Genomic DNA, 17,105 nt, shown 5'->3' on the forward strand with positions numbered 1-17,105 from the left:
CAAACAAACAAACGAGAGTTTTAGTGTATAGCGGTTTAGTGGTGATTTATTGTTGGTTTGAACCCCAGACAAAGTCCTTTGAATCTTTATCACTCTCGTAAATAAAGCAACGCAAGTTTGAGACACAAACTGTGTGTCTGTGTTATAATCCGTGTGGGTGTTGGATTCCCATGTAGAAATCACCACTGAACTCTTCCACATCTACATACTAAAACGCTCGTTTGTTTGTTTGTTTGTTCCTGAACTACAGCCTAAACGGTACACGACAGCGTGACAATTTTAGGCCCACCTTACTCACCGTCGTCCCTTTGGTGCTAATGGAAGAAGTTACATTGAAATCGGTGTTATATTGTTAAAGTTATTCACATTTTAAAATGTAAATCTATCTCCAAGGGAGGGAGGATATGGGGGGTTGGAATGGGGGGGAGATGAGGGGGGAGGGGGAGGGGACGGGATGGGGAGGGAGAGACGGGGGGAGGAGGGAGGGATGGGAAGGGGGGAGTGGGGGGGGTGTTGGAAGGGGAGAGAAGGGGAGTGGGGAGGGGGAGAGGGTGCTGCACCAATGCTGGAGAGGTTTGGGCCCAGCGGGTCCACTTATGTCCTGACCCATATGTTTAACCCCACCACAACCTGACTGTGGAATCCATATCAGCAGCAGTGTCGCCCTCCTGTCACGTCTATCCTGGGTAGGCTGCACGTCTGTCATTGCGATTCGTGCTTTGTACAACCCTGCCTCGATACTGCATTGGAATGGTGACCCGGGGCATTCCACTGTATTAACTAGAATTCAGAAGGATGAGAGGAGATCTTATAGAGGCGTATAAAATTATAAAAAGGACTGGACAAGCTAGATGCAGGAAAAATGTTCCCAATGTTGGGGGAGTCCAGAACCAGGGGCCACAGTCTAAGAATAAAGGGGAGGCCATTTAAAATTGAGGTGAGATAAAAACTGTTTCACCCAGAGTTGTGAATTTGTGGAATTCTCTGCCACAGAGGGCAGTGGAAGCCAATACACTGGATGGATTTAAGAGAGTTAGATAGAGCTCTAGGGGCTAGTGGAATCAAGGGATATGGGGAGAAGGCAGGCACAGGTTACTGATTGAGAATGATCAGCCATGATCACAATGAATGGCGGTGCTGGCTCGAAGGGCCAAATGGCCTCCTCCTGCACCTATTGTCTATGTTTCTATTGTCGGAGGGTTGATGGCCAGTTGGCTCCAGCTGCTGCCCTGATGATTGGGATGTGCAGGGGAGGTCGAAGAGAGGGGTCTTGGTATCATAGAAACATAGAAAATACGTGCAGGAGAAGGCCATTCGGCCCTTCGAGTCAGCTGTGATCATGGCAATTCATCCACAATCAGTACCCCGTTCCTGCTTTCTCCCCATATCCCTTGATTTCTTTAGCTGTAAGAGGTAAATCTAATTCTATCTTGAAAACATCCAGTGAATCGGCCTCCACTGCTTTCTGTGGCAGAGAATTCCTCAGATTCACAACTCTCTGGGTGAAAAGGTTTTTCCTCACCTCAGTTCCAAATGGCCTCCCCTTATTCTTAAACTGTGACCCTTGGTTCTGGACCATCGATGGTGGATGTTTATGTTAACTTTTATGTAATTGTGTGTCTTGTTGCTTTTTTTTAGTATGGCTGTATGGCAATTCGAATTTCACTGTACCTTAGTTGGTACATGTACCAATTACCTGCATCTAGCCTGTCCAATCCTTCAAGAATTTTATATGTTTCTATATAAGATCCCCTCTCATCCTTCTAAATTCCAGTGAATACAAGCCCAATTGACCCATTCTTTCATCATATCAAAACATCCAGTGAATTGGCAAAAGCTCATGGCGAAATTGGTGACATTATCCCATCCCAAGCTATCACTTGGAGGGGAAAATAGACACAATGTGCTGGAGTAACTTAGCGGGACAGGCAGCATCTCTGGAGAGAAGGAATGGGTGATGGTCGAGACCCTTCTTAACCCGGAGAGGAATCTCACATCTCTCTTCCTTCACTGGATGTGGGAGCCCGTCTCCCTTGTCACGAGGGTGAACAGGAACGTTTCCCTTTGAGACACAGAATCCCACCCACTCCTTCGTTCCCCCTCCCCTCCCCTCGATGAGGAGGGATTTATTTCGTCAGAGGGCGGAATGTCCTGTAAATCCCCTTGGACTGGCCGGTGAGCTGTGCAGGGATTACTGACAGACTGTTACTCATTTGTCGAACAACAGGCAGTCCCGGGGCCAGTGTGGGATCGGGACCCTTCACCTCCACCACAGGACAGGTACCGACCTCTGGGTCTTCCAGTAAACTGTTGACTCGTCCAGGCCTGAAAATCAAGGGCAGGTTTGTCGACACTCAGACCTGAATAAAGAGCGTCCATAAACAGGAGGGACACAAGGTACTGCTGATAGACAATAGGTGCAGGAGGAGGCCATTCGAGCCAGCACCACCATTCAATGTGATCAAGGCTGATCATTCTCAATCAGTACCCCGTTCCTGCCTTCTCCCCATACCCCCTGACTCTGCTATCCTTAAGAGCTCTATCTAGCTCTCTCTTGAATGCATTCAGAGAATTGGCCTCCACTGCCTTCTGAGGCAGAGAATTCCACAGATTCACAACTCTCTGACTGAAAAAGTTTTTCCTCATCTCAGTTCTAAATGGCCTACCCCTAATTCTTAAACTGTGGCCCCTTCAGCAGAATCTTCTGTGGAATCTTCAGCAGAACAAGGGCAGCCCAGTGGCACACCTGGTAGAGCAGCTGCCTCACAGCTCCAGAGACCTGGGTTCGATCCTGACCTCGGGTGCTGTCTGTGTGGAGTTTGCACGTCCTCCCTGTGATTGCGTGAATCCCACATGCAGGTTTGTAGGTTAATTGGCCTCTGTAAATTGCCCCTAGTTTGTAGGGAATAGGATTACATAGAATGGGCGATTGAACGGGTCGATGGTAAGCATGGGCTCGGTGGGCCGAAGGGCCTGTTTCCGTGCTCTATCTCCAAACTAAATTAACCTAAACTAAATACAATGTGCTGGAGCAACTCAGTGGGTCAAGCAACATCAGGGACAATGTTCTGGACACTCATTTTGCTCCTGCCATCAGGAAGAAGGTACAGGAGATTGAAAACTGTAACGTCCAGGTTCAGGAGCATCATCAGATGGTGTATTGAACACCATCAACTCCATCTAAACTACCATCTGTCTTGATTCCACGTGGACTTGGGACTTTGTTTTGCAGTATATTAGTTTGTTTTAGTATATCGAGCTCTTTCATTGTTTATTATGGTGTCCACTGGGTACGTACAACACATAATCCTCCAACATTTTCGCCACCTCCAACAGGATCGCACCACGATCCACATATTTCCATCTCCACCCTCTTCAGCTTTTCGCAGAGTCCGTTCCCTCTGTAACTCCTTGGATAACTCATCCCTTCCCACCCAAACCACCCTCTCCCCAGGTACCTTCCCCCTGCAAGCGTAGGAGATACCTATACCTCCTCCCTCACCTCCATCCAAGGACCCTGACAATCCTTTCAGATTAGGCAGAGATTCACTTTCACCTCCTGCAACCTCATCTTCTGTATCCGGTGTCTCTCGGTGTGGGCTCATACATATCGGCGAGACCAGGTGGAAACTGGGCGATCGTTCCGCTGAACACCTTCGCTCAGTCCGCCTTGGCCTACGTGATCTCCCGGTTGCCAAACACTTTAACTCCCCCTCCCATTCCCACACTGACCTTTCTGTCCTGGGCCTCCTCCATTGTCAGAGTGAGGCCCAGCGCAAATTGGAGGAACAGCACCTCATATTTCGCTTGGGCAGCTCACACCCCAGCGGTATCAACATTGACTTCTCTAACTTCAAGTAACCCTTGCTTTCCCTCCCTGCCCCACCCTAGGTCTCTGACTTTCTCTGACCACATAAATTAACTAGTCTCAATGTCTCCAGTGCTGAGGGGGAGCGTGGTCGGGGACTCTTGCCACTCTGGCAGCTCAGGTATGATGCTCCCCAGGGTGGGGTGTCAGACTGCTCCACCCCGGGGGCAAATCCAGTGGAGTAGATGCAGAATCCCCTGAATGGAGGGTGAGCAGGGGTGGTTCACCTCAGCTGGAACACCTACCTCCCGCTGGTGGCCGCAGTGACGGTTGTCTCCTTGCCAGAACCTCCTGTCGGGGCAGCGGCTAAAACCTACCTACCTGGAGGTGAATTCAAAGTCCGTCTCCCAGATCAGCGACCTGTAATCCGAGGGTCCACAGCGCCCGGTGTCAGGGCCAGGGCGGCCGTCTGGGACAGCCTCCTCTGGCCACATCGCTGTGCAGTGTGTCAGAGTTGTCCGGTCAACCTGTAGTTGGGCTGCAGTCACCCTGGACCGGACTGTAGTCAGCTTGTGGTCAGACTGTAGTCGGTCTGTAGTCAGCTTGTGGTCAGCTTGAGGTCAGACTGTACTTGGTCTGTAGTCAGACTGTAGTTGGTCTGCAGTCAGACTGTACTTGGTCTGTAGTCAGACTGTAGTTGGTCTGTGGTCAGACTGTAGTCAGCTTGTGGTCAGACTGTAGTCGGTCTGTAGTCAGACTGTAGTCGGTCTGTAGTCAGCTTGTGGTCAGACTGTACTTGGTCTGTAGTCAGACTGTAGTTGGTCTGTAGTCAGACTGTAATTGGTCTGTAGTCGGTCTGTAGTCAGACTGTAGTCGGTCTGTGGTCAGACTGTAGTCGGTCTGTAGTCAGACTGTAGTCAGCTTGTGGTCAGACTACTTGGTCTGTAGTCAGACTGTAATTGGTCTGTGGTCAGACTGTAGTCAGCTTGTGGTCAGACTGTAGTTGATCTGAAGTCAGACTGTAGTCGGTCTGTAGTCAGCTTGTGGTCAGACTGTAGACAGCTTGTGGTCAGACTGTAGACAGCTTGTGGTCAGACTGTAGTCGGTCTGTAGACAGCTTGTGGTCAGACTGTAGTCAGCTTGTGGTCAGACTGTAGTCGGTCTGCAGTCAGACTGTAGTCAGCTTGTTGTCGGCCTGTCGTGGGTCTTTATTGACCCCGACCTCTACCCCATGCATTGCAGCTGAACTCTCCACAGATCAGTGGTCTCTGGGTGGGAGAGCTGCCCGCTCCAAAATCTCCTTCCAGATTTCATCAGGCTGCGGGCGGGCGGGCGGGAGAGACCCAGGTTCCCCCGGGGCCAGGCCTGGGGCAGGCCGGCAGGTACGGGGAGCATGGTGAGAACCAGGGTAGCAAAGGTGGGTGGAGGGGAAGGCCGATGCGTGTGGAATAAGAATCTTGTGGCGTCCACAGTCAGGAGGAATCAGCGGGAGAAACTCTCCCAACACAGGGACAGACGTGGAGTGAAGCTCCCCGAGTCCAGTGAAGATTTATGGGGAAATGTGTAGGAAAGAACTGCAAATGCTGGTTTAAATGGAAGGTAGACACAAAAAGCTGCAGTAACAGTGGGTCAGGCAACATCACTGGAGAGAAGGAATGGGTGACGTTTCGGGACGAGACCCTTCTTCAGACTGAAGAAACGTCACCCATTCCTTCTCTCCAGAGATGCTGCCTGACCCGCTGAGTTACTCCAGCTTTTTGTGTCTACCTAAGATTTACAGGGATGTTGACACGACCCAATGCCTTGAACTACCAGGAGAGGTTGGGCAGGCTGGGACTTTATTCCTTGAGGCGCAGGAGGCTGAGGGGTGATCTTATAGAGTTGTGTAAAATGGCCCTGTCAGGGGAATGCACGTATTATACCCAGGACAGGGGATCAAGAACTAGAGGGCATAGGTTTAAGGTGAGAGGGGAAAGATTTGATAGGGACCTGAGGGGCAAGTTTACACACAAAGGGTGGTGGGTTCAGTTTAGTTTATTGTCATGTGTACCGAGGTACAGTGAAAAGCCTTTGTTTGAATGCTATCCAGTCAAAGACTATACATGATTACAATCAAGGTGTCCACAGTTAAAGGATAAAGGGTACAGCATTTAGTGCGAGCTAAAGTAGGGCCAGACAGTGAGTGGAGATTGCTCTGCATCATCCCATCACACACTCCCAGGATCAGAGAGTTGAGCTCCCTCTGCACGGTCCCATCTCACACTCCCAGGGTTAGACAGTGAGTGAAGCTCCCTCTTCACCAGTCACCAGTGGTCTGCCACTGTTCATGCAGGGAGCTTTGAGATGCCTTTGTATGTGGGAATATTTCGGCTTGACCTATGAGCGGGATGGAGGACAGAGAAGGAAGGAATCACACAGTAATGTCAGATGTAGAATGGCACGGTGGCGCAGCGGTAGAGTTGCTGCCTTACAGTGCTTACTATGCCAGAGACCCGGGTTCCATCCTGACTACGGGGGCTGTCTGTACGGAGTTTGTACGTTCTCCCCGTGACCTGGGCGGGCTTTCTCCGAGATCTTCAGTTTCCTCCCACACTCCAAAGACGTACAGGTTTGTAGGTTAATTGGCTTGGAATAAATGTAAAAATTGTCCCTAGTGTAGATTAGTGTTAATGTAGGGGGATCGCTGGTTGGCGCGGACTCGGTGGGCCGAAGGGCCTGTTTCCGCGCTGTATCTCTAAACTAAACTAAACTAAAGGTGTGCAGCCCAGAAGGGAAAATAGAGAGTGGTTGAACCCTGTGTCTTGTGAAATGAATGTTCACTTTGGATCTGAGGTTACCTCTTAATATCCAGTGAAGACTGAAGGAGTTCCTCACGGGAACAAACTACACAAAGCCGAGAAACCAGCGGCCACTGAATAAAACAGACAACTGATCATGTAGCAAGAATTATTTCATTGTTTGAAATAAAAATTCAAACTTTGCCATGAAGTTAAAACCATGGGTGAACTGATTTTTGTTTACACACGTCAAGACATTTATAAATATACACTATATACAAAATAATTTTATAAAAGTATAAAGTTTCGTGCTTCACATTTAAATTAATGATGAGATACCAACCTTAAAAAAATATTATTGACTGTCTTGCCGTGTGCACGAGCCTAACCTCAGTTTTAGTGCAGGCTGCTCTGGGCTGTTGTTACACCTGGGAGGTGCTGGAGCCGTGAATGAGACTAGACTCTGCCTGTGGTTGCTCCTCTCATCACTGCTAATTGCTGCTTCACAATTAACGCTCGACCCCAGATCACAACGTTCTTGTTCTTCAGAAGAAGGAGCCCTCCGCTCCGGTGGCCGGGCCCTGCGCTCCGCGCCGGGGGGGGGGGGGGGGGGGAGGGAGGGAGAGGGGGAGAGGGAGGGGGGAGGGGGAACTGAGTCGGTGCACAGTCTGCGAGATTTGGCCGCCCGAGAGGTGTCTGTCTCCTTGCTCCTCCTCACCGGTCTCCGCTCGACAAACGCTGCCTTTTACAGATAAGCAGGAGCGTCGCAGAGGCTCCGGCCGGGAACCCACGCAGAGTGCTGCTCATCCTTGTCTGTCTCACACCTGCGGAGAGACAGAGAGCAGGCTCATTGGAACAACCTGACTGACTGCCCCAATTACATTTTATCTCCGTTTGCTTTGTTGTCAATATACAATAGACAATAGACGCAGGAGGAGGCCATTCGGCCCTTCAAGCCAGCACCGCCATTCAATGTGATCATGGCTGATCATTCTCAATCAGTACCCCGTTCCTGCCTTCTCCCCGTACCCCCTGACTCTGCTATCCTTAAGAGCTCTATCTAGCTCTCTCTTGAATGCATTCAGAGAATTGGCCTCCACTGCCTTCTGAGGCAGAGAATTCCACAGATTCACAACTCTCTGACTGACTGGTTCTGGACTCCCCCAACATTGGGAACATGTTTCCTGCCTCTAACGTGTCCAACCCCTTAATAATCTTATACGTTTCGATAAGATCTCCTCTCATCCTTCTACATTCCAGTGAATACAAGCCTAGTCGCTCCAGTTTTTCAACATATGACAGTCCCGCCATTCCGGGAATTAACCTAGTAAACCTACGCTGCATGCCCTCAATAGCAAGAATATCCTTCCTCAAATTTGGAGACCAAAACTGCACACAGTACTCCAGGTGCGGTCTCACTAGGGCCCTGTACAACTGCAGAAGGACCTCTTTGCTCCTATACTCAACTCCTCTTGTTATGAAGGCCAACATTCCATTGGCTTTCTTCACTGCCTGCTATACCTGCATGCTTCCTTTCAGTGACTGATGCACTAGGACACCCAGATCTCGTTGTACGTCCCCTTTTCCTAACTTGACACCATTCAGATAAGACTCTACCTTCCTATTCTTACCACCAAAGTGGATAACCTCACACTTATCCACATTAAACTGCATCTGCCATGCATCCGTCCACTCACACAACCTGTCCAAGTCACCCTGCAACCTCATAGCATCTTCCTCGCAGTTCACACTACCACCCAGCTTTGTATCATCTGCAAATTTGCTAATGGTACTTTTAATCCCTTCATCCAAGTCCAGGATCTGATCCTCGATGAAGCAGGGGCCTCACCCCTCGCCTGATGCTGTCTACCTGCCCACCCTCTGGCCTCGTTCAGCCGCGGTGCCCATCCTCTGCGGGACTTGCTTACCTGAGTGGTGACGTTGTTTTGCCAGCCCTCTCTGACCTGGGACGGGGTCTGGTTCTTCAGCTCACATGAGCAGGCTATAGTGGATATCGTGCACTCCAGTTTTTCACTGTTAAACAGAGAAGGGCAGCAGGTGAGAACTCGGACATCCAAGGTGGGCGCAGAGCCAGACTGATGCCCTGGGATAATGGCTGCAGCACGGGTGGACATAACACATGCTGGCTCAGGTGTGGAGCGCAAACCACCACTCATTGACAGTTATATCAAAACAAACACTGTCCATAAATAATAGGTACGGGGAATACAAAGGAGACACAAGGAACTGCAGAAGATCCTGAGTGATAGGAGTAGAATTGGGCCATTCGGCCCATCAAGTCTACTCCGCCATTCAATCATGGCTGATCTATCTCTCCCTCCTAACCCCATTCTCCTGCCTTCTCCCCATAACCTCTGACACCCGTACTAATCAAGAATCTATCTATCTTGGCCATAAAAATATCCATTGACTTGGCCTCCACAACCTTCCGTGGCAAAGAATTCCACAGATTCACCACCCTCTGACTAAAGAAATTCCTCCTCTTATCCTTCCTAAAAGAACGTCCTTTAATTCCGAGGCTTTGACCTCTAGACCCAGACTCTCCCACTAGTGGAAACATCCTCTCTACATCCACTCTATCCAGGCCTTTCACTATTCAGTATGTTTCAATGAGGTCCCCCCTCATCCTTCTAAACTCCAGCGAGTACAGGCCCAGTGGCGACAAACGCTGCCTCGGCGAGGCCAGCAGCATAATCAAGGACCAGTCTCATCCCGGTCACTCCCTCTTCTCCCCTCTCCCATCAGGTAAGAGGTAGACAAGTGTGAAAACGCACACCTCCAGATTCAAGGACAGCTTCTTCCCAGTTGTTATCAGGCAACTGCGCCACCCTCTCACCAACTAGAGAGCGGTCCTGACCTCCCATCTATCTCATTGGAGATCTTGGGACTATCGTTAATCAGACTTTACTTGACTTTATCTCGCACTAAACGTCCTACCCTTTATCCTGCATCTGTACACCATGGACGGCTTGAGTGTAATGTATCGTCTTTTCACTGACTGGACAGCACGCAACAAAAAGCTTAGCACTGTATCTCGGTACACATGACAACAATAAACTCAACTGTACTGCCCCTCCCAATAGTACAGAACTCCCTCATTCCCGTTCACGGGACTATGCTCCCTCAGTCTTAATCCTCGAACACAGTGATGCTCCCTCTATTTTGTTTTTCTGATAGTGTGGCACTCCCCTGATAATGCCCTCCGCACAGTGCTGTGCCCCATCAGTACTGTCTCTCTCACTGTGAGTGAGGTGGTTCCTCAGTGTGCACTTCCCACAATGCGGGGCCACTCACAGAACCGCCCCTCTGATCGTACAGAGCTCCCTCAGTATGGTCTTGCACACATTGTTGTGCTCCCTCATTACCGCAGTTCCCAGTGCTGGGGGGAGACATGGGGGAGGAGGGAATGGGGGGAGACATGGGGAGAGGGGGAGGCATGGGGGAGACATGAGGAGGGGGGGAGACATGCGGAGGGGGGGAGAGGGGAAGATATGTGGAGGGGGGGAGACATGGGGAGGGGGGAGACATGGGGAGGGAGGAGGACATGGGGAAGCTGGGGAGTGGGGAAGACATGTGGATGGGGGAAGACAAGGGGAGGGGAGGGGGGGAAACATGGGGACGGGGAGACGTGGGGAGAGAAAGGGGACGAGAGAACAAGGCGAAGAAGAGAGAGAATGAGGGGGAGGGAAGGGGAGAAATTGGAGGGGAGAGGAGAAGAGAGGGAGGACATGTGGGGGGGGGGAGGAGGACATGGGGGGGAGGAGGACATGGGGGGGAGGAGGACATGGGGGGGGGGAGGAGGGCATGGGGGGGGGGGAGGAGGGCATTGGGGGGGGAGGAGGACATTGGGGGGGGGGAGGAGGACATGGGGGGGGGGAGGAGGACATGGGGGGGGGGGGGAGGACATGGGGGGGGGAGGGTGTTAATGGCCGGCCGCTGTGTGTGTGTGTGTGTGGGCCTTACCCGGGCTGGGTGAGGGGCCAGCTCTCGTCGGCCCGGCACGGCCTGTTTTTGTGGCACTTTGTCCCGGGCGAGGGGAGGCTGTTGGGGCCCCGGTCGGCGGCGCAGTTGGTGAGCTTGCAGAGCGGGCGTCGTTCGGCGGGCCCGCACTCGAGGCCCAGGTCCAGGCCTAGGCCTAGGCCCAGGCCGGCCAGCTTGAGCTGCGACGCGGCCAGCAGGTTGTCCCTGGGCGGCGGGGCGCGGTTGTTCATGGCGCCGGGGGGGCCGAGGGCGAGGCGGGCGGGCGGGCCGGGCCCAGAGGCGGCGTAGGCCCAGCGCCAGGCCGAGGATGATCAGTGCGAGGGCGGCTAGGCCGCAGCCCAGCGACACCAGCGTCCAGGCGGCGGGGCCCGGGGGTGGAGGCGGCCGTGACTGTGACTGCGATGGGCTGGGCTCCCCCTCATCATCCCCCTCCTCCTCCTCCTCATCCTCGCACCAGCGGCCCACGAAGCCGGGCGGGCAGCGGCAGGAGGCGGCCCCACCCGGGCCCCTCCCCCGTCCCCGGGGCGCAGCGGCCGCCGTGCAGGCAGGGGGTCGAGCCGCAGCCGCCCAGCTTCAGCTTCAGCTTCAGCTTCAGCTCGCAGCCTCGGCCCACGAACCCCAGGCGGCAACGGCAGCTCCAGCTCAGGCCCCGCGCCTCACAGCGGCCTCCTGTGTGGGTGGAGAGGGAGGGGGGGGGGTGGGGGTGTCAGTTGGTAGTGGTACAGGCCAGCCACAGCAGAGCTTCAACACCAACACCCCCCCCCCCCCCCTCACACACACCTCATATACACACCCCCCCCCCTCCACACTAACCCCCCCTCACACACACAGCGGCCTCCTGTGTGGGTGGAGAGGGAGGGGGGGGGTGGGGGTGTCAGTGGTAGTGGTACAGGCCAGCCACAGCAGAGCTTCAACACCCCCCCCCCCCCCCTCACACACACACCTCATATACACACACACCCCCCCTCCACACTAACCCCTCACACCCCCCCCCCCCCCTCACACACACACCTCATATACACACACACCCCCCTCCACACTAACCCCCCCCTCACACACACCCCCCCCCCCTCCACACTAACCCCACTCACACTCACAGCGGCCTCCTGTGTGGGTGGAGAGGGAGGGGGGGTGTCAGTGGTAGTGGTACAGGCCAGCCACAGCAGAGCTTCAACACCACACCCCCCCCCCCCCCCCCCCTCACATACACACCTCACATACACACCTCACATACACACCTCACATATACACATACACACCTCATATACACACACACACACCCCCCCCTCACACTAACCCCCCTCTCACACACACCTCATATACACACACACCTCATATACACACACACCTCATATACACACACACCTCATATACACACACACCTCATATACACACACACCTCATATACACACCCCCCCCCCTCACACTAACCCCTCACACACACACACCTCATATACACACACACACCTCATATACACACACACACCTCATATACACACACACCTCATATACACACCCCCCCCTCACACTAACCCCTCACACACACTAACCCCTCACACACACACCTCATATACACACACACACCTCATATACACACACACACCTCATATACACACACACACACCTCATATACACACCCCCCCCCTCACACTAACCCCCCTCACACACACACCTCATATACACCCCCCCCCCCCCCCCTCCACACTAACCCCCCTCACACTCACAGCGGCCTCCTGTGTGGGTGGAGAGGGAGGGGGGTGTCAGTGGTAGTGGTACAGGCCAGCCACAGCAGAGCTTCAACACCCCCCCCCCCCTCACACTCACACTAACCCCCCTCACACCTCACACTCACACCCTCACACACACACTCCCCCTCACACTCACAGCGGCCTCCTGTGTGGATGGAGAGGGAGGGGGGGGGGTGTCAGTGGTAGTGGTACAGGCCAGCCCAGCAGAGCTTCAACACTCCCCCCCCTCACACTCACACTAACCCCACTCACACCTCACACTCACACTAACCCCACTCACACTCACAGCGGCCTCCTGTGTGGGCAGAGGGAGGGGGGTCAGTGGCAGTGGCAGTGGTCCAGACCAGCCGCAGCAGAGCTTCAACACCCCCCCCCTCACACTAACCTCACACTAACCCCACACACACCTCACACACACACTCCCCCTCACACACGCACCCCTCACTCCCCCCTCACACACACTAACCCCTCACACACATTAACCCCCCTCACTCCCCACACACACACACTAATCCCACACACACCTCACACACCCCTCACACACACACCCCTCACACACTCCTCACACTAACACACACACCTCACACACCCCTCACACACACACACACTCCCCCCCACACACACTCCCTTCACACACCCTCACACACTACCCCCTCACACTAGCACACACACCCTCCCACTCACACACACACTCCCCTCACACACACACCCCTCACACTCACACCCCCCTCAAACACACTCCCCTTTCTCCCCCCTTACACACACTACCCCCTCTCCCCCTCACACACTATCCCCTCTCCCCCTCACACACTACCCCTCTTCCCCCTCGCACTACCCTTCTTCACTACCCCCTTCCCTTCCCCGCTCACCTTTCTCCTCTCTCCCATCCCTTCCCCTCTCCCTTCCCACCCCTTTCCCACCTTTTACCCCTTCCCACTCTACCCCACACACCCTTTTCCCCTCTCCCCCCTCACACTCTTTCCTACCCTTCCCCTCTCTTCCCCTCTCCTTCCCCCTTCACGCCGATACCTCCACCCATACACCTTCCCCCCCTCCCCACACCCCTTCCCCCATCCACTTTCCTCCACCCCCTCTCCTTCCTCCTCCCATCACCCCTTCCCACCTCCCCTAACCCCCTCGTCTCCCCTTTCATTCCTCCTCCACTCCTCTGTAATAATTATCAAACTTTCAAAATCGTATGTCAATACATATTGCCCCTGTCCCAGTCTATTTACAAACAGACTCATAAATATAAAGAGAGATATACAGACATGTACACAGATATACACCAGACTCAGGGGTTGCACAATTTCTAGGATTTCTGCCCAACACAAATCATGCACTATTTTCACTGTCGCCCTGGTGAGTTTCATTGTCTGTAACTCGTTTTCACCTGGCCCACAATCAACTGCTTCCTTTATCATTGTTACTTTTTTGCATATGTTTCATTCATTTGTTCTATCTCTCTCTATATCACAATCTATATCTCTCGTTTCCCTTTCGCCTGAAGAAGGGTCTCGACCCGAAACGTCACCCATTCCTTCTCTACTGAGATGCTGCCTGACCTGCTGAGTTACTCCAGTATTTTGTGAATAAATACCTTCGATTTGTACCAGCATCTGCAGTTATTTTCTTACAATGTCATTAGGCAGCAGCTAAAGAGTAAATTAGGAGCAGTTGTGTAGGAAGGAACTTCAGATGCTGGTTTGAACCAAAGATAGTTTAATGGTGTTGTACACTGAGAGTTGGGGTATTGAACCAGGTGTTGTGGTGGAGGCAGATACGATAGTGGTGTTTAGGAGGATTTGAGACAGGCACATGGAAAGTGCAGGGAAAAGAGGGATCAGGTACAGGCAGATGAGATAATAATAATATATTCCTTTATTCGTCCCACACTGGGGAAATTTACAAATCAGATCAGTTTAATTTGGCATCATGTTCAGCACGAACATTGTGGGCCGGTTCCTGTGTTGTATTCTTCTATGGGTCCTCACCTGTGGCTAGAGAAGACGCAAAGATCATGCTCAAAGCTCCCACAATCTCCACACTTGCCTCTTTCAATAACCTGGGTCAAATCCCATCAGGTCCTGGGGATTTATCCACCTTAATGCTCTTCAAGAGCAACATCTCCTTCTAAACTGCTAATCCTTCTAAACATATTAGTATTTTCCACACTGATCTCACAGTGTGCATGTCCTATTCCTTGATGAAACCAATTGCAAAGTACTTATTTAGTACCTCACCTATATCCGCAGTCTCCAAGTTATCCTTGAGCAGTCCTACCTTCTCCCTGGTTGTTCTCTTGTTTTTAATACAGGTAGAAAAGGCTTTGGGATTTCCTTTAATCCAACTTGCCAAAACCATTTCATGGCCCCTATTGGCCCTTGTAAGTGTACCCAGGAATTCCTTCCTCTCTGCACACTCTACAAAGGCCCTGTCTGATTCCAACCTCAAAACCTGAAGGGAACTCATGTTCTGGGCTAGGTTTTTAGTTCAGGTTAGTTTATTGTCACGTGTACCGAGATGCAGTGAAAAGTTTCTGTTGCGTGCTAACCAGTCAATAGACAATAGACAATAGGCGCAGGAGGAGTCCATTCGGCCCTTCGAGCCAGCACCGCCATTCAATGTGATCATGGCTGATCATTCTCAATCAGTACCTGTTCCTGCCTTCTCCCCATACCCCCTGACTCCACTATCCTTAAGAGCTCTATCTAGCTCTCTCTTGAGTGCATTCAGAGAATTGGCCTCCACTGCCTTCTGAGGCAGAGAATTCTACAGATTCACAACTCTCTGACTGAAAAAGTTTTTCCTCATCTCAGTTCTAAATGGCCTACCCCTTATTCTTAAACTGTGGCCCCTTGTTCTGGACTCCCCCAACATTGGGAACATGTTTCCTGCCTCCAACGTGTCCAACCCCTTAATAATCTTATATGTTTCGATAAGATCCTCTCTCATCCTTCTAAATTCCAGTGTATACAAGCCTAGTCGCTCCAGTCTTTCAACATATGACAGTCCTGCCATTTCGGGAATTAACCTAGTAAACCTACGCTGCACGCCCTCAATAGCAAGAATATCCTTCCTCAAATTTGGAGACCAAAACTGCACACAGTACTCCAGGTGCGGAAAGACTACACATGGTGACAATTGAGCCATTTACAGCGTATAGATGCATGATAAGGGAATAACGTTTAGTGCAAGGTAAAGCCAGCAAAATCCGATCAAGGATAGTCTGAGGGTCACCAATGAGGTGGATAGTAGTTCAGAACTACTCTCTGGTTGTGGTGGGATGGTTCAGTTGCCTGGTAACGGCTGGGAAGAAACTGTCCCTGAATCTGGAGGTGTGCGTTTTCACACTTCTATGTCTTTTTAAACTTGATGGGAGAGAGGAGAAAAGGGTGTGAAAAGCGTGAGACCCGTCCTTGCTTGTGCTGCTGGCCTTGCCGAGGCAGCGTGAGGTGTAAATGGAGTCAATGGAAGGGAGGTTGGTTTGTGCCCTTTACCCCTGAGAGCGGGATAGGACGAGGTTGAAATTAAAACAGGGCGACAGCAAGGAGTTGAGAAGCGGGAATCATTTGGGATTGACATAGGTTTATGACGAGAGGGGAAAATGAGATTAATAGGGACTGAAGGGAAAGAGTTGGACAATATTGTTAGGTTGGTGGTTACTGCAGAGAACAAGGGGGGCAGTGGGATTAATTTGCTTACAGGGCCACAGGATGAGAATGGGGCGTTGAGCTGGACAGAGATTTATCGGTGGCGTGTGGGTGTGAGTGGGAACTCACAGAGTCATATGGCACGGAAACAGGCCCTTCGGCCCAACTTGCCCATGCCGCCCAAGATGCTAATTTCACCTGCCCATGTTTGGTCCATAATCCTCTAAATCTTTCCTATCCATGTGCCTATGCAAACGTCTCTTCATTGGTCTAGTGTGGTATTTATGGCCGGACTTAATGTGTGAGTGAATGTGGAGTGGGATTAGCCTGAGATTTATTGGAAGTCTGCAAGCAGGCAGGCAGGCAGTGCAATTGGTCTGGGATTTATTCCAAGATGGAGTGGGCTGGGAATGGGATTAATTTGGGATTTATGACAGGGCCGTTGATGTGAGTGGGATTAATCTAAGATTTATGAAGGGCAGTGGGAGTGAGTGGAGAGGGGGGACAAGTCACACCCGCTTCTCCCCTCTCCCATCGGGCAAAAGGCACAGAAGTGTGAAAATGCACACCTCCAGATTCTGCGACAGTTTCTTCCCAACTGTTATCAGGCAACTGAACCACCCTACCATTGGAGACTATCTTTGGTTGGACTTGACTGGTTTTATCTTGCGCTAAACTTTATTCCCTTATCTTGTATCTGCACACTGTGAATGGCTCGATTGTAACCATGTATTGTCTTTCTGCTGACTGGGTAGCACGCAACAAATGCTTTTCACTGTACCTCGCCCGGTACACGTGATAATAAACTAAAACTAAAACTGAACCTGTTTGCTCTGGGAGTGACACAGCATGGATGTTATAGATGTGGAGGAAGGAACTGCAGATGCTGGTTTAAACCGAAGAGAGACACAAAAAGCTGGAGTAACTCAGCGGGTCAGGCAGCATCTCTGGAGAAAAGGAATGGGTGACATCTCAGGTCTGAAAAAGGGTCTCGACCAGAAACATCACCTATTTCTTTTGTCCAGAGATGCTGCCTGACCCGCTGAGTTACTCCAGCATTTTGTGTCTGTCTGTGGACATAGTGGAGATGCAACGATCTGAATTGGGAACCTGTGCC

General features: G+C 51.8%; 1 pseudogene across 1 annotated transcript in view; it reads right to left on the reverse strand.

Moving 5' to 3' along the window:
• Window positions 1-7,200: 7,200 nt before the first annotated feature.
• Window positions 7,201-17,105, reverse strand: part of LOC144597567 (uncharacterized) — a 30,802-nt pseudogene continuing 20,897 nt past the window's right edge. Inside the window, exons 9-11 of the transcript XR_013547760.1 lie at window positions 10,570-11,256; window positions 8,514-8,619; window positions 7,201-7,409 (exon numbers count right to left, since the gene is read on the reverse strand). The product of XR_013547760.1 is annotated as an uncharacterized LOC144597567 (transcript). The remainder of the gene's footprint in view (window positions 7,410-8,513; window positions 8,620-10,569; window positions 11,257-17,105) is intronic.

The sequence above is a fragment of the Rhinoraja longicauda genome, chromosome 10 (genome assembly GCF_053455715.1).
Source record: "Rhinoraja longicauda isolate Sanriku21f chromosome 10, sRhiLon1.1, whole genome shotgun sequence".
Classification (NCBI taxonomy): domain Eukaryota; kingdom Metazoa; phylum Chordata; class Chondrichthyes; order Rajiformes; family Arhynchobatidae; genus Rhinoraja; species Rhinoraja longicauda.